This window comes from Gobio gobio, assembly GCF_949357685.1.
Source record: "Gobio gobio genome assembly, chromosome: 1".
Taxonomy (NCBI): Eukaryota; Metazoa; Chordata; class Actinopteri; order Cypriniformes; family Gobionidae; genus Gobio; species Gobio gobio.
Genome location: NC_137097.1, coordinates 47,349,761 through 47,377,260, shown reverse-complemented (window position 1 = coordinate 47,377,260; position 27,500 = coordinate 47,349,761). Strand labels below are relative to the sequence as shown.

Here is a 27,500-nt window from a genome sequence, read left to right as displayed (position 1 = left end):
CCTGTCTCACTCATTGTGTGTGTGTTCGCATACGTGTAAGCATGTGTGCGTTTCCAAGCAGTGCAACCACACAGACATGTACATCTATTGAAAGCTGCACACCTACACAGAGACACAAAAACCACTGATTTCCAGTCAGCTTACCACACACACACACAGACACAAACACTACACTTACAAAGAAGGCAGACACAAAGGCCACGCATTGCCAGTCAACTAACCACAAAGACAAACACTTGATTCCGGTTGATGTGATGGATTAAGGAGACTGATGTTTGATGTGATTTGGATGGTGGCTGCTGCTAAAATCAGGTCAGATGTCTCTCTGATCTTATGAAGCATTCTTGACCCTGACAGCTCACTGTACCCATTAACACTTCCTCCCACACCTCACATTTGGCCTGCTCTCTTCACCACTCAATCAATCCTATTGGATATTTGTTGGGGGTTTTCACAGCGATGCCATAGAAGAACCGTTTTTTGGTTCCCCTAATCTTTCAGTGAATAGTTATTAAAAGAACCATTTTTTACTTAAGCTTGGTACATATTCTGCAAGAACAAAGCAATTTGTTCGTTTTTCTCGAGGTGGCAAGAACAAGAACAAAGTTCGTTCTGGCCAGGACATTCATACTTCACGAGAAAAGCAGATGCCGAACATCTCCGTTTCTCCACATTAACCCCGCCCACTTTAAAATTCTGACCAATCACACAATAGTTCTCGGACACCGACAAGAAAAAAGTTCTGCTCAGACGTCATTTTGTTCTCGCAGCCCTGGGAGCGAGAACTTTTTTCTCTGTTCTTGCGGAGTATGTAGCGGCCTTTAGTGCGAAGAACAATTTGCTCCTGGAGGGCCACTGTCCTGCAGAGTTTAGTTCCAACTCCAAATAAGCACACCTGAACCAGCTAATCAAGGCATACTAGAAACTTCCAGGCAGGTGTTTTGAGGCTATTGGACTCTGCAGGACAGTGGCCCTCCAGGACTAAGTTCGGACATCCCTGATCTAAAGAACATTTTCCACTATGAAGATTCCTCTTCAAGGAACCATATAAAGACCCTTTATTTTCAAGAGTGTATTGGATGTTGGATCCACATATTTTAACATTTAGATCAGCAATAGATTATGGCACAGATTTAACTCTTAGATGTCTCTCTTTAGAAAAATGCTTTCTCTTTAAGGGTACGTTTACACGACAACGATGGCCATAGCTTTGTGACTATAAGGGCCAAATAAGATTTTCAGTGCAGCTGTGAACATCATACATAAAACATCTGAAGAGGGCATTTTACATACTCTTCTTCTAGACTTCTCATCTGCATTTAACTACAGTACCCTTTTCCCTTGAGGCTAAAGCACAGATCAAGCTGTGATTCCATCACATTGTGAATTCTGGACTTTCTCTCCTGCTGAGAGCAGTATGTTAAAAACAACAGAAACTACTGTCTCACGCTTGTTTGTTTCTACTGCGGCTCCTCAAGGAACTGTGATCCTCCCTGTGCTATTGTCCATAAGTACACATGATATGAGGGATTCAGATAACAGCTGTTAAATTGTAGATGGCATGGGTCTGATAGACCTATCCTGAATATCTGAGGCCAGTTGATTGAAGCCTGTTTCACTGCAGGGGTGATTTCCCAAAGCCAACTATGGCCAAAAGTTCCCTCGTTACAAACACAATTCAACGGATCTTGTGACCACAGTTGGCTAATGATGCTTTTGGGAAGCGGGTTATTCTGGGTTAGAGATCGCAAACCAAAGATGGACCAATCAGCTGTGAGCAAAGTGACGTATATCTGATGCAATAAAGTCACTCATATCTCTTGCTCCAAATTAAAGCAGTTTAGTGAAAATCTTTTGCTGCTAATTATTTATTATATTATATGAATTATAATTATGTATAATTCATATAATATATTTAAATAATTATTATATATTTATCAGCTAACTTGGATCACGTGTGCTTTAATAACAATCACATTATAGCCTTGAGATTATTGAATTTCGTTCTGATGCCCACTCTAATGGGTGATTCTTTAAAAGGTTATATTCCATTTAGAACCGTTTATGTGCTGAAATGGTTCTTTGTGTTAGAGTTTAGGGTTCTTTATTCCCGACTTTTTGTTTTTCAAATCTGTAACTGTCAAAGCCGCCTCATTACCGATTTTCGGGAGCTCAGCTATACAACTACACAGACTGTCAACACACTCTCAAAAGGTAAATGATTTCTTTCTTAAAATGTTAACTTTCAATGGTTTCCTACTAATCATGTCTTTCTATCTTTTTAGTTTATCAGAACATATAACTGTGAGCAGTTCTGTTCGGTTAAGGATACTCATCTTCTCTTCTAAAGTAAGTAACATAGATATTGAATGTTTTTTTTTTTAATTATTACTTTATCCTGTCACAAAAAAAACCATTAAAGCTCTCCCATGACTATATATCACTTTTTCCATTTAACCTTGTTAAGGGCTCACATACTGTCCATTTTTGGAAATGTTGGTATTCGTTTTGGTCTAAATGTTTTTTACATAAACAAAGGGAAGAGAAACACTGTAACTGTAAACTCAATTGTGTATTTCAGATGATCTCCTCATCATCTGCAGAGAGGAACTGCCCCTCAAAATACATACATAATGATGGATGTTGTAAGACTGGAGAAACTGTAAGAACTGAGATGGCGACTCTCTGAGAAAACAAAGGAAATTAACATCTGAACTCACTCTTGTGCATTCCCCATCCGAGACAACATCACACTATAGCTGAGTATAACTGACTAGAGACAGTTAATCATCCAAGAATTGCCTCAATTTACATGTCTTTCCCTTCACTGCCTCTTCCCCCATCTCTCCTAAATAATTCACCCAAAATCTTTTATACTGTGTAATCTGTTATACATGTTTGGTATCATTTGAAATGTCTCAGTGCGACTGCTACAAAGGTCTCATTCCCACAAATGTAAAGCAAAAGGTAACGAATGTTTTAAGAGTTAAGAGATATTTAGCTTATTGTGTGTGGCTGTGTCGTCTGCCAATTGGTCTTTTTTCCTGTCCTCAGTGGGGTGTGAACTGCAGGTCTGGAGACTTGATTAATGCTAAATTCCCGTTATGAACTCATGTTTACATTTGAAAGAGTTTTCGGTCTTGGTCTGGTATTTAAGGGATGGTGCAGAAGGGTCAGGGCACGATTTTGTAACCAGATCACCCTGTAATGCTATGTATTATGTATCTTGTTTCCTTGAGGTCAGGTATGCATTTCTTACTCTTTACTTCAGAGCATTTGATGTATGTATCGATTATCTTTGACTTGATTATGCAATTGGCATGATACATTTACCTGACTAATAATAACTTACTCTGGAATTATTAACTCTAGTAGATTACGTCAAGTCAATAACACCGTAAATCTACGCTCAGGTTAGTAGCGGACTAGAGCACAGTTCTGAGTGAAGCACAGGGGCACACCAGACTGATGCTTTAGACCTCCGACTAACACATTGGCATTAGTTACGTAAACTTAGGCTGTAGAGGCTAGTGGACCAAATGGGTCTTACATTTACATTACATTTACATTTATGCATTTGGCAGACGCTTTTATCCAAAGCGACTTACATTGCATTCAAGATACACATTTTACATTTTGTCAATTCTTGCTTTCCCTGGGAATCGAACCCATGACCTTGGCGTTGCTAGCGCCATGCTCTACTGTTTGAGCTATAGGAAAGCTTCCGTTTAGAACAACAAAAAATCATTAAACCAATCTAAATATGGTGAACCTCAATTCCTGATTATTGTAATATTATTCTAATTACGTGTACGTGGGAAACCACGGCATGATTATGTAAAGTTACCATTAGAGAAAGTTAAGTTGGTCGCTTGATTCTATGGTAATGGTCATGGCCTCTGATTAGAAATAGTCTTGCATTAATTAAGTGAATTAAGATACATGGGGACTGAATAAAAATATTCTAGAATGATCAACATGGAGCACGGGCTTCTAGGATATAAGTTAATCGCCTCTGTGACTGTCTAGAGACCAAGATAGACGAGTTTGAGATCAGACGATAAAGAGATCGCAATCCGGCCGGTGCAAGGCTCGAAGTGTTATTGGGATCCGGATGAACGAGTATTATTATTTCAATAAAGAGTTAAACAGATTAATCAAATGTGTAGTTAAACTATTATACAAATGACCCAATAATCAATCGGCATTCTAACCTAAATTCAAGGTCATGATAAAATGGAGTTGGATAAAGGTAAATTGAAACTAAATTACTTTGCCTCGCTGAAAAGACAGAACACGCAAGAAACCTTCACCTGCTAATCGTAAGCCGTCATTGGGACGATTGGACGGGCCTTACAATGTAAAGACATCATAGGATTGTGAAGATATTTCACTGGAACTTGGTCTTCATTACATCTATATCATCATTATCATGTTCAGTGTCAATTGTTATTTATTAATGTATTCAGCTAATAACTGTTGTTGTAATTTTTGCTACAATTTGCCATGTCAATAAAAAAAAGTTCAGGGTTTTGTTGTTGTTGCTTTATGTAAAACCCAAATAGAGGGAACATGATATCATTAGACCAGATAGAGGGGAACCGCCCAATATTAATGAATAATAAATAAAAAATTATATTAATAATACTAATATACAAATATTAATGAAAATAAACTATTATTAAAAAAGTTATTAATAACATCATTAAGGTCCTATATAGCACTTTCAAAGCATGGTTCTTTATCTACAGCAAAATTCTATTTAGGTATCAACAAGTCCCAAACACTTCAGGTCAGTAGGTTCAAAAAGTAAACTAGAAAAAAACATGAAGCTTACACTCAGGGATGACAAAAAAAACTAACATTATTTTTGTTAAGAGGCAAAACAGGCGAAACATTTTAAATAAATAAATAAACTGTAAATAAATAATTAATAGTAAAAGTTAGGCTGTGTATGAAGCTTCAGGTCGTTGGCTTCAGGACCTTTATGACCTCTTAGTTGTGGAGGAGGCTAAGAAAATAAAATACACAAACACTGTACACTTTTCAAATACCTTGAACCTCCACCTTCAGGGAGGAGGTAGACAATTCCTCCTCTCAGTAAAAACAAATTACAAAGGCATTTTTTCATTCCTGTAGCTGTAAGCCTTTAAATAAGGACAATGCCTGACTCTGTGAGGGGATGTGCACCATGGGAGAATTGAGAGCATATTGTCAGTCCCCGTATTATGATTTATCATAACATTTTGTATATGGTTTTTATATGGATGCATCGATTTGGGCATTTTTGGCCAATACTGATACCACTTTTGTTTTTCAATTTTATTTTATTTCACTTTAATTTAATTTAATAATTATTTTTTATTTTATTTATTTATTTTTAAACATAATTATTTATAATCTTATAATTCATAATAATGAATTAGACGTTTTAAGAGACGTTTTCTACTAATTTCCATCATCACATCACAATAAAAGCAATAGCAATTACATCACAATAGGAATCACATTGCAATCATAATCACAACAGAATAAAAAAGACAATCAATCACACACACACACACACACACACACACACACACACACACACACACACACACACACACACACACACACACACACACACACACACACACACACACACACACACACACACACACACACACACACACACACACACACACACACACACACACACACACACACACACACACACACACACACACACACACACACACACACACACACACACACACACACACACACACACACACAGACACACATTTATTTTACCTCTTTTCTCAAGCTCTCTGTTACCATCTAAGAACAGGAACTTCTGGAGAGGAAACCCGGAAAACCTGCAGGGTAGAGAGACAGAGAGAAGGGGAGAACTGTATGAGCATTTTTGTCTTAGCTTGTACAATTTTGAGCAAAGAAAAAAGTACACAGTGCAACACTCCTATTTAAAGGTGCACTGTGTAAATTTGAGCAGCATCTAGTGGTGATGTTGCGCATCGTAAACCGCCCAACGCTTACCCCTCCCTTCCAAAGCACATAGAGAAGCTAAGGTGGCCGACACAGGACAAAGATGTCGTCGTGTGAGACAGCAGGGAGTAGCTATAGCGCTCTGTAGAGCAGTTTGTCCGTTTGGGGCTACTGTAGAAACATGACTGTGCAAAATGACGACTTCACTGTAAGGGAACCCACGGTGTATGTAGATAGAAACAGCTCATTCTAAGGTAATATAACGGTTCATTATGTAAGGTCTTTATACACCACTGAAAACATAGTTATGTATATTATATTGCATTTCTGTCAATAGATCTTCATTACATAGATCTTCATACACTGCACCTTTAATTGAACAGAGATACACACACTGAACATGCAAAGTAAGAATACAAGAGTTTAAAGGGATAGTTCACCCAAAAATGAAAAGTTGTTCTAAACCTGTATGAACACAAAGGAAGATATTTCGAAGAATGTTGGCAACCAAATCGTTGATGGTCCCCATTGACTTCCATAGTATTTTTTCAATGGCTACCGTCAACTGTTTGATTACCAACATTCTTCAAAATATCTTCTTTTGTGTTCAGCAGAAGAAGGAAACTGATGACAGAATATTCTTTTTTTGGTGAACTATCCCTTTAAAGTCTGCAAGACTGTTACTTCCTCTCAGTTTTTTGTTCTTTCCTCAGAGGAAAGAAGAGAGAGAGAGAGAGAGAGAGAGAGAGAGAGAGAGAGAGAGAGAGAGAGAGAGAGAGAGAGAGAGAGAGAGAGAGAGAGAAGAGAGAGAGAGAGAGAGAGAGAGAGAGAGAGAGAGAGAGAGAGAGAGAGAGAGAGAGAGAGAGAGAGAGAGAGAGAGAGAGAGAGAGAGAGAGAGAGAGAGAGAGAGAGGAGAGAGAGAGAGAGAGAGAGAGAGAGAGAGAGAGAGGAATATCTGTCTCCACTGACAGTTGAAACATTAAATGTGAAGCATTAAATCTTGATTTACGTTTACTGGGTGCATTCACAGCCCACAGACACTGAATAGGGAAACTGAAGGACAAACACATCCTCTAGTCTGAAGTGAAAATAATCAACTGATAGGATAACTGAACATATGCAAAATGAACACTCTTATTGAATCACTTGAATAAATGCAAAATGTGGTTATTTTCTACAAAAAACAAAAAAGATTTAGTGCATTCTGGAATCGGCTGATTGTCTGCCATGAACTAAGACTATGATTTACCTCTTTTAAATCAAAAATATGACCAGCCGTTTATTTTGTCTGCACTGCACAAGATGAGAGCAGGGTTCAAAACGAACACTTGCCAAGCACCAATAGTAAATAAAGTTGCTCGCCAATTGGCAGATCATTTAGTTTGAAACGGCATAGTTAAAATCACATTGCAAGAAAGAATGAGAGTCAAACCGGTCGCTTATGTAAGAGACAAGCTTGATTCAAATGAAACAGTCTGCTGAAGAAAGCACATGTGTCTTCTAACAACTTCCTCCTCTAGGATGCCTTGAGTCATTTTCTTCTCTAGAATTCCATGTGGCTGCACATACATGGAATAGTCCTTGCATTCAACTTTCAAAATGAAAAGGAAAGAATCACAATGCATCTTCTCTCTTCATTTCACTGACAGATGGAGCTGCCACCAGTTTGCTTACGATGATGCAAGTTACACAATGACCTGCGTGGTACAAGTACAAGGAAACAAAAATAATTCAGTTATAATAAAATATAATAATGGTTAGACTATTCATTTTTTATTATTTCTAAAATATAGATTATACAGTTTATATAATATAATCTAGGTTATACATTTTTTTTAAATATTTTTTAAAGTAATAAAATAGATTTGATATGAAAAACAATGCAACATACAGTTTCTCTGAATTCTCTCAATTCAGTTGTCATGTGGTGTAACTAATCAGGAAACTGGCTATACTGCAAGTGAGTGATGCTGTGAGAATCAATTAAGTTTGTGTGCAGCTTCATCTCCAACATTCGGTCGCAATTCACTTTCAATCTATGGAAAAGATCAGCCAGAACATTCATCTATAGATAACTCCATCTGTTCCCTTTTTATCTTGGGAAACATATGTTTTGATCAACAGCTATCGACAACTATTCCTTTTGACACAAAGCGTGAAACCCAAAGGTACAGATTCTTGCCCATTTTCAACACAACTGACTGTAGAAAGGATTAGACCCCATGGGGAGGATTATGTCATTTCACAGAGAAACTCTCTCTTGACAGAGGTCATAGAAAGATAAGAGGGAATCCGTGTAGAAACCCATGCGCGACAGATGTTAATGAGGCGAGGAGGGGAAGTTTGTGCGTGATCTGATGTGATAGCGCAGAGAGAGGAACACAAACATAAACACTTATGTGAGTGCTTGTGAGGAGGAACAGCTAAGCAGGGAAGAGAATACAAACACTGCTTTAGATGGCAAAGTGGCATTTGTATGCAGTGTCATATGGTGACAAGTTTAAACAGAGTGAACTGTCACACATATTAACACAAAAACATTCATTCGACAATTTCTGCAGGGCCGAGAGCAACTTTCTTAAAGCGGCAATGTTCAAACAGCCGCAAACAAACACACACCATCTGTGTGCGCATTTATTGACTGCCACACAAAGACAACCCCGAAGTGGTCGTGTCCAAAAGAGCATTCCTCACTCTCTCACACTCTTCCATTCCTCCAGCTATAAAGGCTACTATGATGAAGCAACACCAAATGAACCCCCCACCATTTCCACACTGACTATTGCTCGCTTTCTCTATGGGAGGATGAATAAAAACATTGTTATGGCCGGTGAGGATATAGCAGTCCCGACAGCAGGGAGGCCAGCTGACCTTATGCAAAAAAAAAAAAAAAAACACATTCCAAGCTCAGTTCTCTTCAGATGTAGTTCTTGCAATCAAAACGAGCCATTTTCCCTCTCGATCTATTGACAGAAATTAGACTAATGGGGCAAAGAATAAAAAAAGAGTGAATCAATAAAAAAGAGTACTTTTCTCTTTAAAGAAATAATTCAGGTGTGATTTACTCGCTATTGACTGAAACTGTAATATATTCTTTCTTAAATGGACCACCAAAGGAACGAATAGTGACTAGCAGCTACAGTCATGAGAAAAAGTTTGGACACCCTATTGAATTCCATGGTTTCTGTATCGGGGCATAATAAAAAAAATAATCTGGTCTTTGGCAGGTCATTATTTATTTAGCAAAAATAAAGCCAAAATGGAAAAGCCATGGGTGACAAAGTTAGGACACCCTTACTGTTATTATAGGAACTAAGAGCGTAAGTAACGGTAAGTAACGGTCAAATGCCTTTGATTAACTGATCACTAGCAATTGGGACCTCTATAAAAGCTGAAGTTCTGGCAGTTTGCTGGTGATTTTAGAGAAGCAATTGTTGCAGCCATCAATCTGCGAATGGTTACAAGGCTATTTCCAAACAATTTGAAGTCCATTATTCTACAGCGAGGAAGATTATTCCCAAGTGGAAGACATACAAAACAGACACCAATCTTCCCATGAGTGGACGTCCCAGCAAATTCACCCCAAGATCAGACTCTACGGGCCTCAGTTAACACATTAAATGTTAAAGTTCATGACAGTACAATTAGAAAAAGATGGGTCAAGTATGGCATGTTTGGAAGGGCAGCCAGCCTCTTTTCTCTTTAAAAAAAAAGACATGGCAGCACAGCTTAGGGTGAACAAACCATAAGACTTCTAGAACAATGTACTTTGGACAGATGTGACCAAAGTGGAGATGTATGACAGTAACTGGTGAAAACCAAAAGAGCATATCAGCAAAAACACTTCATACTGGTGGAAGGGTTATGATTTTGGGCTTGTTTTGTAGCCACAGGACCTGGGCACCTCACAGTCATTGAGTCGAACCATGAACTCCTCTGTATTTCAAAGTATTCTAGAGTCAAATGTGAGACCATCTGTCCAACAGCTAAAGCTTGGCTAAAATTGGGTCATGCAACCGGACAATGATCTGAAGATCACCAGCAAATCTACAACAGAATGGCTGAAAAAGAAAAGAATGTTGCAATGGCCCAGTTGAAGTCCAGACTTCATCCTGACTGAAATGCTGACAAGAGCTGTGCATAAACAAATGCCCACAAACTGAAGCAGTGTTGTAAAGAGTGGACCAAAATTGCTCCAGAATGATGTGTGAGACTGATAAGTCATGCAGAAAATGATTACTTCAAGTTATTGCTGCTAAAAGTGGATCTACAGGTAATTGAATGATAGGGTGTCCTAACTTTGTCATCCATCTTGACTTTATTTTTGCTAAATAACTAATGACACAGTGAAATATGTCATGTGTTGTTGTTCATCTGAAGTTTTATTTTCCAAATTTTAAGACCTGCCAAGCACTAGATGATTTTTTATTATGTCCTGATACAGAAAACAATGGAATTCAATAGGGTGTCCTAACTTTTTCACATGACGGTATATAGCTTCAAAAGACTAAAAAGCAACATAAAAGTAGTCTATTCGAAGTGTAAGGAATATACTTAAATTAAATTTAACATACAACCCATCCATATTAGCTTAATTTCAATATTGCAATTTGATTATGAATATGGGAGATGTGATTATTACTGAATAATTACCTAAATTTTGGCTATGTTGAATACAGCATAGCAGTCAAATGAGTTATGGTTTGTCATTTATGGAGTTCGATAGCCCTTGTCAACACTTTATAATCTTAAAAAGAGCAGAGTGAACATTCTGCAAACTTTTGCAGTTGCATGGAAGAAAAGTTTAGAAAGGCATGAAGGTAAATAATGAAAATGTTTTTTTTACAGTGAACTAATAACTATTATAAATTACATTATTTTCTGGAATCAGGTGAGTGAGTTTGTTCAGAAAAATCTACTAACCACATATAAAAAAAACAGGAACAACAGAGCACTGTAATAAATATGGACATGACACAGTACAGTTAATTCAGCACACAAGTTTCACTCTAATAAATGGAATATTAAATCACAGCGTGTTGTTTGACTTCATCCTAACAAACAATCTAAAGTGGTACTTGAACTACTGAATCTTAGAGTCCCTCATTTAGAGGGAGAGAAGCATTATGAGAATAAGCAAACAGAAAGCCTCAGTCTCACAGCCCTCCATACAAGCAGTCAAGTTGCCAGGAAGGATGATGACCATAACAAAACAATATATAAAAATGTCTTTAAACAACTGCTATTTTTCTGACGTTATACAGACTTCTTCCACATTAAACATGTCAAAGTGTCAGGAGAGATGAGAAAAAAGAGGAACAAAGCAGTAAAACAAAACTGTTATGTTGAAATCATTATAAAGTTAAGTTCATGGCGCAACCAGGCAAAGGAAAAGTTAAAATCCACATCATTTTTGAGCTTCTATAAAATTGGATAAACCAGAAAATATTGTCCCTGTGGAAGACATAAAGACAGTTTATTTACTGGTAACAGTTTAGAAGACTCATCAGAACCGAGTCTGTGCCTGTTTGTGTGTGTTCAGTATCATTAGTCTAAATCCTGATTAAAAGGTCAGTCTATCTGAGCGAACACAGGCAGTGACTCATGCCTGCGTGTGAGCTTATGAATGTGTGTGTGTGTGTGTGTGTGTGTGTGTGTGTGTGTGTGTGTGTGTGTGTGTGTGCGTGCATACCATCTGCCATTGCATATCTGATCAAGTTAGACAAACCCTCCAGAGAGGCCCTCATGACATCTATAAATACCTTGGTCTCTAAAATACCCTAAAACAATATACAAACCAAGATTATTTCCAAGACTGAAAGGAAAAGATCAATCTATGAGAAGATAATGCGAGAATCAAACTTCCAGTGCAGGTAACAATAGCAGCCAAGTCAACCGCTGTAATCGCCACGCCTACCACTAACCTCCGGTTGCCATGGCGATTAAGTGCTTGTGAAAGGTGCATTAGGCCTAGAGGCTATCAGCCGGTCACACTTACACATTAAGAAAACAATACATACAAGAAAACGTGAACACTTAGAGGCAGTTTGTGTCGTTTTTAGAATGCACATGAAAAAAAAAAAGACAGATTATCATGTTTTAATGAATCCACTCTGATTACCTGCATCTTGTATCCATTATCACACAGTATCTGCTTTTCACATTTTTATGCAAATGCTTAGAGCCGCTATGAGTGCAGAGGAGAATGATTGATAGATGGAGAAAATTATGGAGTACATGAAACATGGAAGTCCGAAGGTTAAGTGTTTAAGCTCAATGATCCCTAGACCAGACAGACAGACGCACACACAACATATTGTACACAGTATGAATAGCTTGAAGTGTTCTGTAAAGTGATTACATAAGGCACAGGATGAACACAGAACAACAGATTCATTCACTCTTTTACTGAATCCCACTAGCATCAGTTATTCATTCCCTGTAAAACAACACATAAAAACATGAAGTAAGGCCAAAATGGGGAAATTATTAGTCTATTTTTTCTAAATGGTCAATGATTAATGACTAGTGAATAAAAACATACCAAAATGTATTTAAACATGTTTATTTCATACTAATACTACAAATCCATTAACATTTACTGACATATCGCTAAATTACAATGTATTTGGAGTACTTTATTCCACAATGCACATTTCTTAATGTTAAGCCTTAACTGTGTTTTAATAGCACTATTGGTACAGATAGTATGATCACTGTCTTTAAATGCAATATATTTAAAGTGTACCTAAAGTAAACTTGCAATAGTTCCACTTTAGCACAATCAAATATACTTCAAATGAAAAATGAAAATCACCCCATGATTTACTCACCCTCAACCCAGGTGTATATGACATTCTCCCTTTCAATCCACACGGCTCCGGGGGGTTAATAAAGGCCTTCTGAAGCCAAGCTATGCGTTTGTGTCAGAAAAATATCCATGTTTAAAACTTTATGAAGTAAAATATGTAGCTTCCGCCAGACCACCTTCCGTATTCAGAAAAAGTGTAAAACCTCTCACGGTTCAAAACGTGTACGCTACGTCCGACGTCATATGTCGCATCAGTTTTTTAGTAAGTTGAATACGGAAGGCAGTTTGGCAGAAGCTAGATATTTTACCTTATAATATGTTAAATATGGATATTTTTCTTATACAAACCCATCACTTTGCTACAGAAGGCCTTTATTAACCCCACAGAGCCTTATGGATTACTTTTATAATGGATGGATGCACTTTTATGGGCTTCAAATTTTGAGCTGCCATTATAATGCTTGGATTAGCCAGGACATTTTTTAATATAACTCCGATTGTATTCGTCTGAAAAAAGAATGTCACATAAACCTTGGATGGCTTGAGGGTGAGTAATCATGGGGTAATATTCATTTTTGGGTGAAATATATCTTTTAAGTATATCTCTAGTTGGACCCCAGCACTATTTCCGGATAACTAAATTGCATTAAGTACAAAATGAGTTGTTCCAATTTAGCAGACCTTAAGTATATCAATTTAGTATACCAACAGTACAATTGCATAGTATTTATATTAAGTACATACATATGTAAATGTATTTGTACTATGCTTAGCATAAAATAAATGTATTTCAAATACTTTGTTATATTTATTTTTCACTATGGCATAGTTAAGCAGTTATTGAAGGCATTGTCAATGACTTTATGATTCCGCTGTGCTGTTCCCCAGTTCATCTGTAACGCTTTAAAGAGAACGTGTACAATAACACCCCACAACATGTGCACGGCTCTCTTGGGCCCTATTAGGACCAAGGCCAAAGTGACTCTAATAGGGATGTTCATTCATTCATTTAATTAGTCTTGCGAATGGATTGTTTTCTTGGGACTAGGTGGACAGCAACATCACAGCGCTTGAAACTGGGTGGACACAAATATCTATATTCTCTTGTTGTCTGTTTTAAATTACATCACCATTAATAAGGACAATATACATATATACAGTATATGTAACAACTAAAATTAGATTACAGGTCAGTGTTTAGTAAACAGCAAAGACAAGTAGCATTTGCCTGAGGAGGTAACCATAGAAACGGTAGGCTACTCTAGCACTTTCTGTTAGGATCGATACCAGGCAGTGATAATCAAAACACATAAGTACTGTCATTATTTACAGTTTTGTCATTTTCATTCAAGACCTCAAAAACATTTAGTTCTTAGTTTAGAAAGTCTTTAAGCAAGCTGACGTTTAGTTACCTCCGCTGGGGGCGTTAAAATGGAAATAAGGTATAGGATTGTGCTCATCACAGACAAAAAAAGTCACACTTACTAAAACATTGATTAAAAATAAGATATAATAATAAAATAAAAATATAAAATTATTATTCTTAAATTGCCTTTTACTCGATATTTGATATTTCTTTTCAAACAGGAGCATTTTTGTATTTTTAAATTGCTTGTGCTGCATGTTTTTGGCATCTGGTCAAGAATGTCATTTAATTCTGTAAATTCATAAAATGGCAATGAATGTGGCTAAGCAACTTGGACTTTGAAAGCAAGCTGTTGTCTGTCTGACACTGGAAGGGCCTCTGCCAAATGAGTAGCATACCAGTGACATTTATGAGACCCATCAAACTGTTTATTGGGATGCTGAGGCTGACTGTCCCAAAAGCTGTGCAACTTCAGTACTTAATAGCCAAATTATCTTCATTAGCTCTAAATTTAAACTTTAAAAGTGTTCTGGGAGATGTTTAGCAAGACTGGTATGTGGTGTGTGTCTCTGTGCATTTGTGTCTGTGTCTGTGTCTGTCTATTAACAGGTCCTTTGTGAAGCTTATTTTAAACCTCACACACTTTTTAAATGCACAACATCTGATCATGTTTCCGTGTGTTAGAGTCTAGTATATGTGTGTGAGGGAGGGGGGGTAGATGTATATGGTACAATAAATGTCTCTACCTTTATGTGCGTTACAGTAAGTGATTTCCATTTAACTTCATTCGAACTAGATTGGTCTGTAGGTGTAGCAACCTGTTAGTAAAGCATCTTATAAATGCATTCAAGACAAATTGAGGAATTCATAGTGTTTTATTCCAGAGCAACTGTATTGAACTATGGACAGACGGTCCAGTTCTGTTCCATGGAAAATACAGCTGTCCTGTACACATTTCTACACGCAGGTTTAACAAAGGTGCACACAACCATGTAAACGCCAAACTTTCCCTGGATAATAAAAACTCAAGTTCAGTGCACTTTTGAAAAGAACATACAAAGACAGACTGGGGAAGGTTATAGCGAATGGGTGTTAAAAATAAAGAAGAGAGCTAGTCTGAGAACGAAGGAAGAAAGTGAAATGGAAATTGCGCTGTCTGGACATGCGAGGTGTAGAAAAAGAGTGAAAACTGGTGGAATGAGAGTGGTTAAGACGAAATTATCAATAAGTACCTTCATAACTACTGGTTGCCTTAGATAACTCTACTCGTGCTGGAGACATAGACAGACAGAGAAACCTTACATAGGCTACTGACTGACACACACACGTTTTCATGTTTTATGGAGACTTTCCATAGACAAAATTATTTTTACTGTACAAACTGTATATTCTATCCCCCACTAACCTACCCTTCACAGAAAACTTTCTGCTTTTGTACATTTTCAGAAAACTTGATTTATGATGATTTATAAGCTGTTTTTCTCATGGGGACCAAAAAAATGTCAACAATGACTGGTATTACTATCCTTGTGGGGACATATGGTCCTCACAATGCAGGGTTTACCGGGTACACACACCCACACACCTTCAACATTAGCCACTTTTATGTTTTAGGCTTGATTTTTATACAGATTTCATCATTTATGTTTCCTACTTTTTAAACAACTTTGCCCAGAGGAAGAGTGAGTTTGCTAAGGAGATCGTTCTTTGTCTCAGTTACTACACTGGTCTGCAGAGAGCACCCTTTGAGCAGCTTGAGCTCAAGATCCTGTCTCTAAAGGCAGTGCTCCTGACGCCTTGAATTCAGTCTGGCTTCTTCTCACATCATCCTGAGACCCCGGCCTGGATACGTGCGACAAAGTTCTCCCTTCTGGGACCAGGTGGTGAACTTACAAGCGCTGCCGCCGGAGGAGGCATCCCTTGGTAATTCCGTATGTGTATTCTTCCATGGTATAGAGACAGAGCGTATTTAGGCCACGCCCACACCGTGGCAATCCAACGCTCTCCATTGACTTTGTATTGGGTGAGGCTGCCTCCTTGTCATTTCGGACTTATAACAAAAAAACAGAAAAATATCTAAAAGCTGATATGTGACTAGGTGTAAAGCAAACAAGCTAAAAAACACAGAAATATGTTTTTATAAGCTGTCGACCCCCAAAAAATGAGCGTTAAAGGAGCCAAAAGTGGATACATGCAATAAGACGTGAAGCTTCAGCAGGAAGAATGGGTAAATTTTGGGATCATGACACTCACTCAGTATGCTTCGGTATGTGTGCAGTAAACATGTTGTCACTGTTAAGTCAAATATCCAAATGTCAGTTTTATATATTATATTTCCTGTCTCTGATCACGTTCCCCTCCAGTGGGCGTAGTTCTCAGTGTCTCAATTGCCCGTATCCACTTTTTTTGTCCTTAAACGCTCGTTTTTTGGGTCAACAGCTTATAAAAACTTCTGGGTTTTTCGTTCTGGGTTGTTTAGCTTGTTTGCTGTACACCTTGTCACATATCAGCTTTTTATACAATGTTCTGTTTTTTGTAATAAGTCAAAAATGACAAGGAGGCCGCTTCACGCAATACAAAGTCAATGGAGACGGTTTGATTGTTCACCCCCGGTGGGCGTGGTCTTCAGATTATGACGCGTGTTGCTCTGTCTCAATGGTTTCACTGTCGGTCAACCTGTCTTCCCCTGGGCAGATTCTGTTCTGCCCCATCTCTGCATCTGTAGTAGTTCCATCCCTGTCAAGGCAGAACCTACAGCAGATATCTTTCCTTAATGTATAGATGTCAGTCCATATGTGTTTTTCCACATGCTACTCCCTATGGGTGGGATGTGGCCTCTCCATTGGACTAGGTACGCTTCCCCAGAGTTAATAAGACAATGGGAATTAAGAACCGCAGCTCTCATCCCATTAAATAACAATGTAAAACACAGCAGCTACTACCGTCTCCATGGTAAGCCCTGTCCCTTTCATCCTGTTGGAATCATTCTGGGCTTACGTGGGGCACTGGATAGGTTATGACTCAATGGGAGAAGATGCCAATAGGGCATGCTAAAGCTTGCCAGCATCTGCATCTCCATCACTCCTAACACAGTTCAGTGGAAATGGCGTTTTCTATAGGGACCCCATTTGTCAGTTGACATAACGTTGTAGTGACTGACATATGGGGAACGTCTTGGTTACTGATATAAACCTCGTTCCCCCCACCCGCCATAACCCGGAACCAACGCTGAATGGTCGGGGCCCTCAGCTCTTCAGCATAAACCTGAATGAGTGGATGTGTGCCGCCATTTTATATACCCATAAGTATGGGGGAGTGTCTCGGCATGCAAATTCAGTGAACAGGATGTAGGCTTGAGATAGACAATAATTTAATGTAAAGATGAAATAGAAATAGGATTAAATTCATGCCAGACAGATGAGCATGGAGACTATATACAGTAGACTGAATGGTATTAGTTTCAACTGCTTGTGGCCTCTGATTTGCTATATTACTAGAAAAAAATCTAAAAAGATCATCACTATTTAAGAAAGAGGGTACCAGATAAGCTTTAGGACAAGGATTTAGAGCAGAGTCAATGGTGGTAAAAAGTAGCTTAGGCTTTTGCCTATAATTTTGCCTATAAAAGTAACTTCAGCTTTTGCCTATTTATCAAACGTTCCATTCTTAAAGTCTCCATTCCATCCATCGAGGAATGAAGGTTACATGTAACGAATACATTATTGTACTTGTTTATTAAACAGACATATGTTAATAAAAATGCTAGCTACTAATTAGCCTATAGGCAAAACAACAGAATTTTTATTGAAAAAAAGTTTAAAATGAGAAACGCACATACACCACAATATACTTCAAACTGCAGTGGCAAAACCCATCCATCCCATTCAATCTTGTCTCTCTAGAATGACAAAAAAAGCAGTATGTTAGCAGTCTTAGTGTCTTTCACATCCTTCTTCAACTTTGGTGTGTGAAAACACCCAAAAATAATGGTTTTAAAAAATGGTAAAAGGAAGAGAACACACAGCACTACACATTTCGCAAGACTGAAAACCAACTTTCAGTTAAGACTAAAAAAGACACATGGGATCCAAACATGAGACCACAATGAAAATCTGAAATTAAAAACAGAATTTAAAGAGAAAGTAACTTGATCATGTGAATTATTTTTTGTAGAGACGGTCAGACGTTCTTGCTTCCAATGAAGCTAATGATAATAAAATCATGCTGGAGAACAAGATCATCAGGATTGATACAAAAATGTGGAGTTCATGCAGCTCAAGAATCTGAATTTTTTTCACTTCATATTTATTTTACTATATAATTAGTAATGGGAAAAAAATTAAATAAAAAAAATGTACGCATTTTCAAAAATGATTTTTGCCCTTTGGACCCCCATTGCACCACCATATGTGTTGTTATACACCCATAGTCAACAGGAACTCCACATAACTGTGGATTTGCATAACTGAAAAATCATGAAATGTTATGTCTTTTTCAGTATATTACATAGTTGTTTTTTTACAGAATTGTTGTAAAGGAGGAACAAAGAAAATCTAGATTTGAGGCTCCCAGACCACAAGGCAATTGTTTTGGTCAGCAAGATGCAGAAACACTGACTTGTTTTGGTGACTTTATAAGCGTTTGCAATTCTATACACAAACATGTTGAAAAGACAGCAAAAAAATAATTTGATTTACATTTCTGAGAGAAACAAAAGTGATGAGTGAGAGGTGCTTGAGTATGTAAAGCTTGCACTGTGCTATAGGATCTTCTGAGTGGTTGTTAAATGATTAGTTTCAAGGATTACTTCAAAGGGAAAAAGGCGAAAAAAAAGACACAAACACCTTGGATGAGATGTGGGTGAGTAAATTATCAGGAAATTTTCATTTTGAAGTGAACTAATCCTTTAACATGTTGCTGTTCAGTTGCTATTGCGTTCTGTGCATTTACTGGGTGTTTGCTTATTGGATCAAGTCAAAAGAGCACACTATGATATTCTACTCTTCTCAACAAGCTACACAATTTTTTTGTTGTTAATATTCATTAAAAAATAAAGCAGCATTAAACTGATTAAGGTTATAGTAAAGATTTTTACATTGTTACAAAAATTTTTAAAATTATATTACACATAAACAATGTTCTTTTGAATCCTGAAAAGATGTATATCAGTTTCCACAAAAATATTAAGCAGCACAACTGTTTTCAACATTAATAACAAGAAGAAATGTTTCTTGAGCAGCAAACCATCATATTTGAATGGTCCACTGATGAATAGAGTAATGATGCTGAAAATTCAGCATACTGTATATATAAAACATTTCTAATAATATTTATTTTTATGTATATATATGATTTGTTTTACTGATGAATTCAGTTTTGGTGAGCATTAGAGAAAAACATAAAAAATCTGAATTGTAAGTAAGTTTAATAGTCATGGATTGTTTTGTTTTTTCTAATTATGATTAATAATAATAGTGATGCTTACATTTCATTTTTAGGACTGTCACACACACGCATGCACGCACGCACAGACAGACCACTTTCTTTTTGCAGACCACAAGCCTATTTTAACCTAGTAACCCGGCAGTTGTAAAGATACAACTTTAGACCAAGCATAGCACCGTTACATCAGTGTGATATGCTTAGAAGGTGCTTGGTAAAACATCAGTAATTATGCATTTCATTCGCTCAAATATGGGTTACAAATGTTGATGAGTTTCAGCATAATGAGGGAGATCACAGGTTCAGGCAACTCATCAGTGCACCTACATTTCCAATAAAAGACTAACAGCTTGTAACTTAACACTTTCAGAGGGAGGTACGGTGCTTGTAAAGCAAAGGTGTAAGAGTGTGGCTGGCCTGCTAACAAATCGCAGGTTCAAGGCTCAGAGCAGGTCAGTACTAGTGCTGTGAACCACATGTCATCTACTGCTGATGACTGCTAGCACCTGTGACCGCTGCCGCTGTAAGGAGAGTAGTTAAAAAGAGGTCAATCTAAAAGAGAAAAGCAAGTTCCTAGATGTACACCAGCTAATGCTGTAAAAGGATCAATATAGCATGCTGGCAGCAATTACTTGAACTGATTATAATCTGAAGGATCAGTCAGTACTGTAGTAATACCAGTACCACTGATACTTCTCTACTGGTAACTAAGTTATTATATACACATTTAAATAATGATACAGCGACCAACATGCTTGAATAGTGACAACATTTTACACCAAGAAAAAAAGCTAACAAGTAGAAGGAAAACGTATGGCAAAAAATTCTGGCCAAAATATATAGTAAATATGTAATAAACAATGTACTATTAATTAGGGTTTTAGGCAGCACACATTTTCACAACAAAGTATGTAATTTTCTTGGTCACTTATAGTGATTCACTATGAGCCAGCTATGAAATTGAAGGTGCAGTATGTAAGAATGACAGCTAGTGGTTGAAATGGGTACTGCAGCCCAAATACAAAATATTGTTTCCCCCTCCCCTCCCCTCCCCTCCTCCTCAGACTTGACGCTCACACAGGTTACTAGTTTAAGGACACTCAGTAGGAACAAGGTCAAATGACAATGGAAGGTGAGGCAAATTGATGAGTTGATTAATCTGCGTTTTAATGTGCTTCCGTTCACAGAGACTTTTAGATGGATGTCGAGGCTTTTCAGGTGGGGTAGAATCTGCGATATCTGACCCAGTTTGTTTTTGCTGGCTTCCATGGCTGCAATACGCTGTGTTTCCCGCCTACTGGCAACCTGAAGTGTCTAAATACTATTGGGTAAATTGGCAACATGCGGTATCGCACAGACCAAAACAAAAACAGACATTCTGACATGGAACACACATTTCAAAGTAAAATCTCTGGCTGTAGCATTGTTTTTCGGAGAAAGGAGTATGTGAACTCAGCATGTTTCCAAAATATCTGCAAACATATGTGACTTGTGCTGGCAAAAGGACTCAGAATATGCACAGGCTAATTTTGGTAAATTTTGAGGTTTTCACAAAAATTACTTAAGCCCTCGCCTATCGATCCCAATGCTCAAAATAGCTATTAAACATCTAAAAGTATCTTTATCTGTACGTTTTCTGTGAGGAATACCTTTCCCTTGTCCATGAAAAATGATCTTACTCCGTGTCTTACAGATCCGATAAGTGCGCACAAAGACGCGCAATCATGATATACACACATGCACAGTCTTTGATCAGTATTCACGCAAACATATCGGTTATCTCTTATGTGAACGTTTGGTTAACTGTTGTGGAAAAGCATCTGATGGGTAACATTATAAAACATCTGTGCGGTAAAGTAGGCTGTCTGTTTTATTGATGTTAAATCAAACAATTGTGGTATCATGGAAAAATAAGTTGAATATATATTTTTCCTATAGATATTTGGTTTTGACTTGATGTGTGCCAAATTTGGTGTTATTACAAGGGATTTTAAGGTATTGTTGCTAGGTGATTTTGTTCTGGAACCTTCAGAAAACGTTAACTCGATTTTTCTCAAAATTAACTTTGCTGACTCTATTGACTTCAAACAGGTGTAGCTCATTAAAATTGTATTCACTTTGAAGTGTTTTTAATAAAAGGGTTGAAAATAACAATAGCCCCTTGAAAATTTGCTCATTGTGACTCATTTTGCCAGCACGGGTCACATATGGTATTTTTATTCTTTAGTATAGTCAAAAACTAACATATAGCACCTTTAATTATGTGATTCTGGTGTAACTCCAAGTTTCAACCTAAATAAAGTGCAAAAATGTATATAAATACACACTAGGTGCCATATTTACTAAACAGGGCAAATACCAGTAAATTGAATCACCTTGCATGACTCTCCTCCCATAATTTTTGCGTCTGAAAGGGAAACTACTACAAATGCATATGCAATAAGGCCAGCCTTTTCAGCACACATTTTTCACTGCGTGCCTTTAGTAAATCCTGACAGTAGCCTAGTTCTCAACCAATGGCATGAGTTTGTGGTGCGGTACTATATGTTTGTTTGACAAATGGTAGATGGGGTGTGTACAAAAAACCTTATTGAAAACAGTTATTATTTTTGCAATTTAGGGGCACAGAAAAAATACACTTCCATTTGGAATAATTACTGGTTGAAACTGTAAAATTACACAAAAGCAATTAATTATAGGAAATGTCAAAATCCAGCATTCTGTAGGTTGTTGTTTCCCCCTCTCATCCCTTCTCGGTCTTTAAACAGGCCTAAGTAGAGAAAGACACCTTGCGGCAAAATTAACTGACAGAAACGTCCCAGGGCAAAATCCTGACCGGTTTAACATGAGGCCATGTATCAAGCTACTGCTCGAAGTAGGGAGCGCCTGCCACCATATGCTAAGTCATCAAATTCCAGCCGCACTTTAATCCAGCCAGACCGAGACCCATGATCCATTAGACGGTCTGTCACCCTGTAAATCACCCAGAATGCAACAGCACTGACTGATGACAGTCTAGAGAATCCACAGGCGCAGCAGGCTATAACTTCGACTGTATGCAGTGCATCAATACCATAGAGTGTAAAACCTGAACTTTAATTGAGGAATCTTTTATGGATATAAATATGATCAAATGTACAGGTGAATTTGATTACGCATCACTTTTCTAGCAATGCTATTGACAACAAGCAGAACTGAAAAAATAATGTCTGCTTTCAAACAAGTTCATGCCACTGTTCAGACAAACGGGTAGTCATTCACCAAACTAACACTGTTGGCTGAGCTCAAGTTGCTAAGTCAAACAAACAAATTGCAGTTCCCTTTGGTGCCGCTAGTGGCTCTGGAATTACACAAAACAGAAGGCCAATGTTAGCATTAGCCAATGCATTGTTAGCCAATGCATTGCATCAGAGTGGTCCCCATATTTAATATTTAACATGCATTTTCGAGTTACTATGGCGGTAACAAAGCTCAGTACTCAAGGGGGTGACAGAGTTATCTTCAAATGTCCGTGCCATCAAACCGAATGTGTCATTATTCCCTTAGCCTACTAAAAACATGTAATGAAACATGATAAAATCACATTTTCTTTCCATTCAGATTGAACCTGGCATAGTTTCATACAATAAATGTGGTGTTACAATGTTTGGCAAGTTGTGTAAAACTTTGATCATGCCAGTTATTGGGCAATGCAGTTGTCATTCTGTGATATCAGTTCCAGTATTTTCTTTTTTACAGGCTACAGTTGTTCCAGAAGCTGTGATGAAATAGACCATCTACCACTGTTAACCTTGGCATTATATTATCTAATGCTGTCCAAGAAGACTGAAGATTGTCTTCCACGAAGACTGACAAAAGATAGAAAACACTTTTTTATGAGAGCAGTTCCCTTAAAATAATCAAGTGAATGCTGAAAAACTAAACTAACACAAAAATCCCATCAAAGACATTTCCCATTTCTCCTTCGAGTTGTGAATGTTCTTATAAATTCCTCAAATGATAAAGAGAAGGTTAAAGGAACACGCCGACTTTTTGGGACTTTAGCTTATTCCCCGTATCCCCCAGAGTTAGATAAGTCCACACATACCATTCTCATCCCCGTGCGTGCCATAACTCTGTCTGACGCACCCACCGCTAGCCTAGCTTAGCACAAAGACTGGAGGTAAATGGCTCCAGCTAGCCTACTGCTCAATAAGTGACAAAATAACGCCAACATTTTCCTATTTACATGTTGTGATGTGTATAGTTACATCGTGTACTAAGACCAACGGAAAATGAAAAGTTGTGATTTTCTAGACCGATATGGCTAGGAACTATACTCTCATTCTTGCGTAATAATCAAGGAACTTTGAGCCGTACCATGGATGCAGCGGCACAATGATATTACGTAGCGCCTGAAAATAGTCCCCAGCACGCTCTCTGTGCAAGCAGGTTGTCACGTTGGTTATGTTGATGGAAGTTAGCTTATTTTCAGGCGCTGCGTGATATCATTGCGCCTGCTGCACTTATCTACCTCTGGGGGATACAGTGAATGAGCTAAATTCCCCAAAAGTCGGCATGTTCCTTTAAGGCTATGAGTTGTGACACCGAAATGTCTGCACAACCACGCATCACCATTCAATGGCATACTAAGTCATCATCTGCTGTTTGTGGGATGTGATTTCGGTAATCCACAAAGTAATTGCTGAAGTTTCAGGAATCTATTAGTGTCATAGTATAGGAAACAGAATTTGGAAATCATGACCACATTAATTACAAAAATTTCATGCAGTCACCAGACGCAACCATCAAAAATCCATCATCGCAAACCCAGAAAAATGAACATCAAAAGCTCTTTGCACCTGGTGTAATGCAGGAGTTTGAGTCTTTACCAGAACTTACACCAGACAGTTTAAAGTTGTTAGACCTTAGACCCTGGTTACATCATTCACATAGCAAAAAACAAACAAACACTGTTTCGCTCGGTCAAAGTGTACCCTGTAAAAAAGAATATCTATAAGGAGTGAGCCAATACTGAACACACATTTTTCATAACATCTGGTTTCTGTGTAGTCAGAAAAACTGTATCAGAGGGGGACTGAGTAACAGTACAGCTTGGCCAAACAAGTACAACAGTTGCCCAATTTCCTTTGGGCAATAGTCATTATGCAAATTATCCTGCATTTCCCACTAACTTCCTGATAGACCACTTGTTTAGATTTACGTTTCCATGTGCTAAGATCAGAATATATTGTTACGTAAGGTCCTGGATCTTGGTACATTACTTTTGGTCTTGGAGGTGATGTTCTTCTGATCTTCTTGTTAAGCACCAAAAGTCTCGTTTCTGGCAAATCTAATGAATTCATAAGCAGTGGTATTTTCTAAGATCTGCGTCACTATTAGTCCTGCACATAAAATGAACTATACTTGACAAGAATGATACCTCAAAATGGTTTGTTGAGGAAAGGTGCACTAATACTATCCTATCAGGACCTTGGTCAATTATAAAATGGCAGAAAAAAAAACTGAAGCAACCACATAACAACCAACTACAACATCCTATAGCAACACGGTGGCGCATTTTACAAGCAATCAGTAAGAAACGACTGGGACAAATTGGGAATGGGAACAAATTGCAAATTTCAGTATATGTCATCCTCAATAAACCCGTCTCCGGCAGGTTGCTTCCAATCCTTCGAATATTCCGATCTATTATGACCTCTGACCTGTAAAGTTTCCAGAATAATAATCATACGCTGTTTGTTAATTGGCCAGAGGAGAACTGGCACCCCGACCGAGCCTGGTTTCTCCCAAGGTTTATTTTTCTCCATAAGGTCACCTGATGGGGTTTTGGTTTCCTTGCCACTGTTGCCTCTGGCTTGGCGTGCCCAGTTGGGGACACTAAATTTTTCAACTAAATATCGGAATAAATCTAATTATTAAACTAAATTAACCATATGAACTAAATTACTGCTCTAATTACTGATCTAAAGCCCACACTGTCACTGTATGATAATTTAAATGAACTGATAAAATGTTTTCTCCAGAATGGCTAGACGGCTGAATAAAATTATGCTGCATTATTTTCCTGTTTAACACTGTAAAGCTGCTTTGAAACAATCTACATTGTTATAAGCGCTATATAAATAAAGTTGACTTGACTTGACTTGACTATATTCACATTAGCTGGAATAATTAGAAATTATTAACACTTAATCTTAACAGATTAACAGAGACTATTTTGGAGAGTTTCCTAATTAGAGTAGTTTAAAGCAGTAATTTTATGCTAACATTACCTACACAAAAACAGCTGCCTGGGGATATTTCCTTTAGAAAAATGTCATCATGCATGTCATGATACCTTATTTATCCTTTCATAAGGGAATCACTGTTGCAAGAGATTACCACATGCATCTTTTTCAAGAAAAGTAGCGACTACAAGCATTCATTAAACTATGAATATTGTAAAAGTGAAAATCTGTCTGTGATGAAGTGTGTTCCTAACAAAATTACTAATGGGCATAAAAAAAAAAATCTGTACAGAGGGAGCATGTCAAAAAGATGAGGCATTCTCAAAACAACTTGCGCAACAGGGTTGATTCTTCTCAGTGAAAATCAAAAAGACCCTTTATTGTGGGAACAGAGCTGTGTTGCTCTCTGATCTGAATGCATGTTAAGCACAGAAGGGCTACAGAGACGAGCAAAAGTGCTAAACAGACAGGAGCATGAGCTAACAAAGTTTACACTCCATTTGATAGAGTGTGCATGTGTCTGTGTGCAGTTTGTCCACTGCAATAGACTCTTATAGTGATGGGACACTGAATGATTTACAGTAAAACAACACAGAGGTCCAACAACAGGAACATAAGGTTATGTTAAAGGTCCCGTTCTTCGTGATCCCATTTTTCAAGCTTTAGTTAGTATGTAATGTTGCTGTTAGAGCATAAATAATACCTGTAAAATTATAAAGCTCAAAGTTCAATGCCAAGCGAGATATTTTATTTAACAGAAGTTCCCTTTCAAAGCCTACAGCGAACGGCCGGTTTGGACTACATCCCTGTACATCCTGCTTTAATGACGTCAGTAGAACAGTTTGTTGACTAACCTCCGCCCACAAGAATACGCGAAAAAGAGGGCGTGGTCTTGTTGCTCCCTCGTGGAGAAGAGGAAGTGTTGCGTTCGGTTCGGTTCGGTTGCGTTTGTCGCCATCAGACGCTGTTATTTTCATCCCGGAGTCAAATCACCTTTGTTTGGCCTTCAGGGGCTGTAGTTTGAGCGCGTTCATCTCCCCGTTATGGTAAGAGGCGTGACCTTCTCGGGCAACGTGAGCTAAGCTGCTGTCGAATCACAACACGGGAACCGCTGGCACAATCAGAACTCGATACGTGTTTCTGAAGGAGGGACTTCATAGAACGAGGAAATTCTCAGGCCGTTTTGAGGACAGTGAAAACAGCGGTATACAGATAAGTACATTGTGTGAAAAATACTGTTTTTTTACACATGAAACATTAACACATGTTATATTGCACACTGTAAACACAATCAAAGCTTAAAAAAAAACACGAAAAACGGGACCTTTAAATCTTCTTTTTCCTCCTTAAGTGAGATGAATGAGATATATATATATATAAGGAAATACAAATAATTATACTTGACATATTTTAGTTATGTCATTTTTAGTATTAATAATTTAGCAATATATTTTTTGTGTATTTTGAAATTTGAAGTATATTTTTGGCCTATTGGGGTGTCATACAGTGTTAAATTGGCTAATATGAGCCAGAGTTAGCCTACTCATACAAATGAAATTAAGTTCAAATCCCACCCTAGTGCACATTAACTTGGAAATTATATCCCAGTGGATGTAGGACATAAACATAAACATGTACTGACATAAACACATTAATTTCTTACATA

General features: G+C 37.7%; 1 protein-coding gene across 2 annotated transcripts in view; it reads right to left on the bottom strand.

Annotated features, from left to right (window-relative positions):
* The window catches only part of stat5a (signal transducer and activator of transcription 5a), a 95,744-nt gene that overhangs the window by 34,525 nt on the left and 33,719 nt on the right, over positions 1-27,500 (bottom strand). For both annotated transcript variants that reach the window (XM_079812971.1, XM_079812972.1), the window contains exon 2: positions 5,794-5,858. The gene's annotated coding sequence lies outside the window, so the exon portion shown is untranslated. The remainder of the gene's footprint in view (positions 1-5,793; positions 5,859-27,500) is intronic.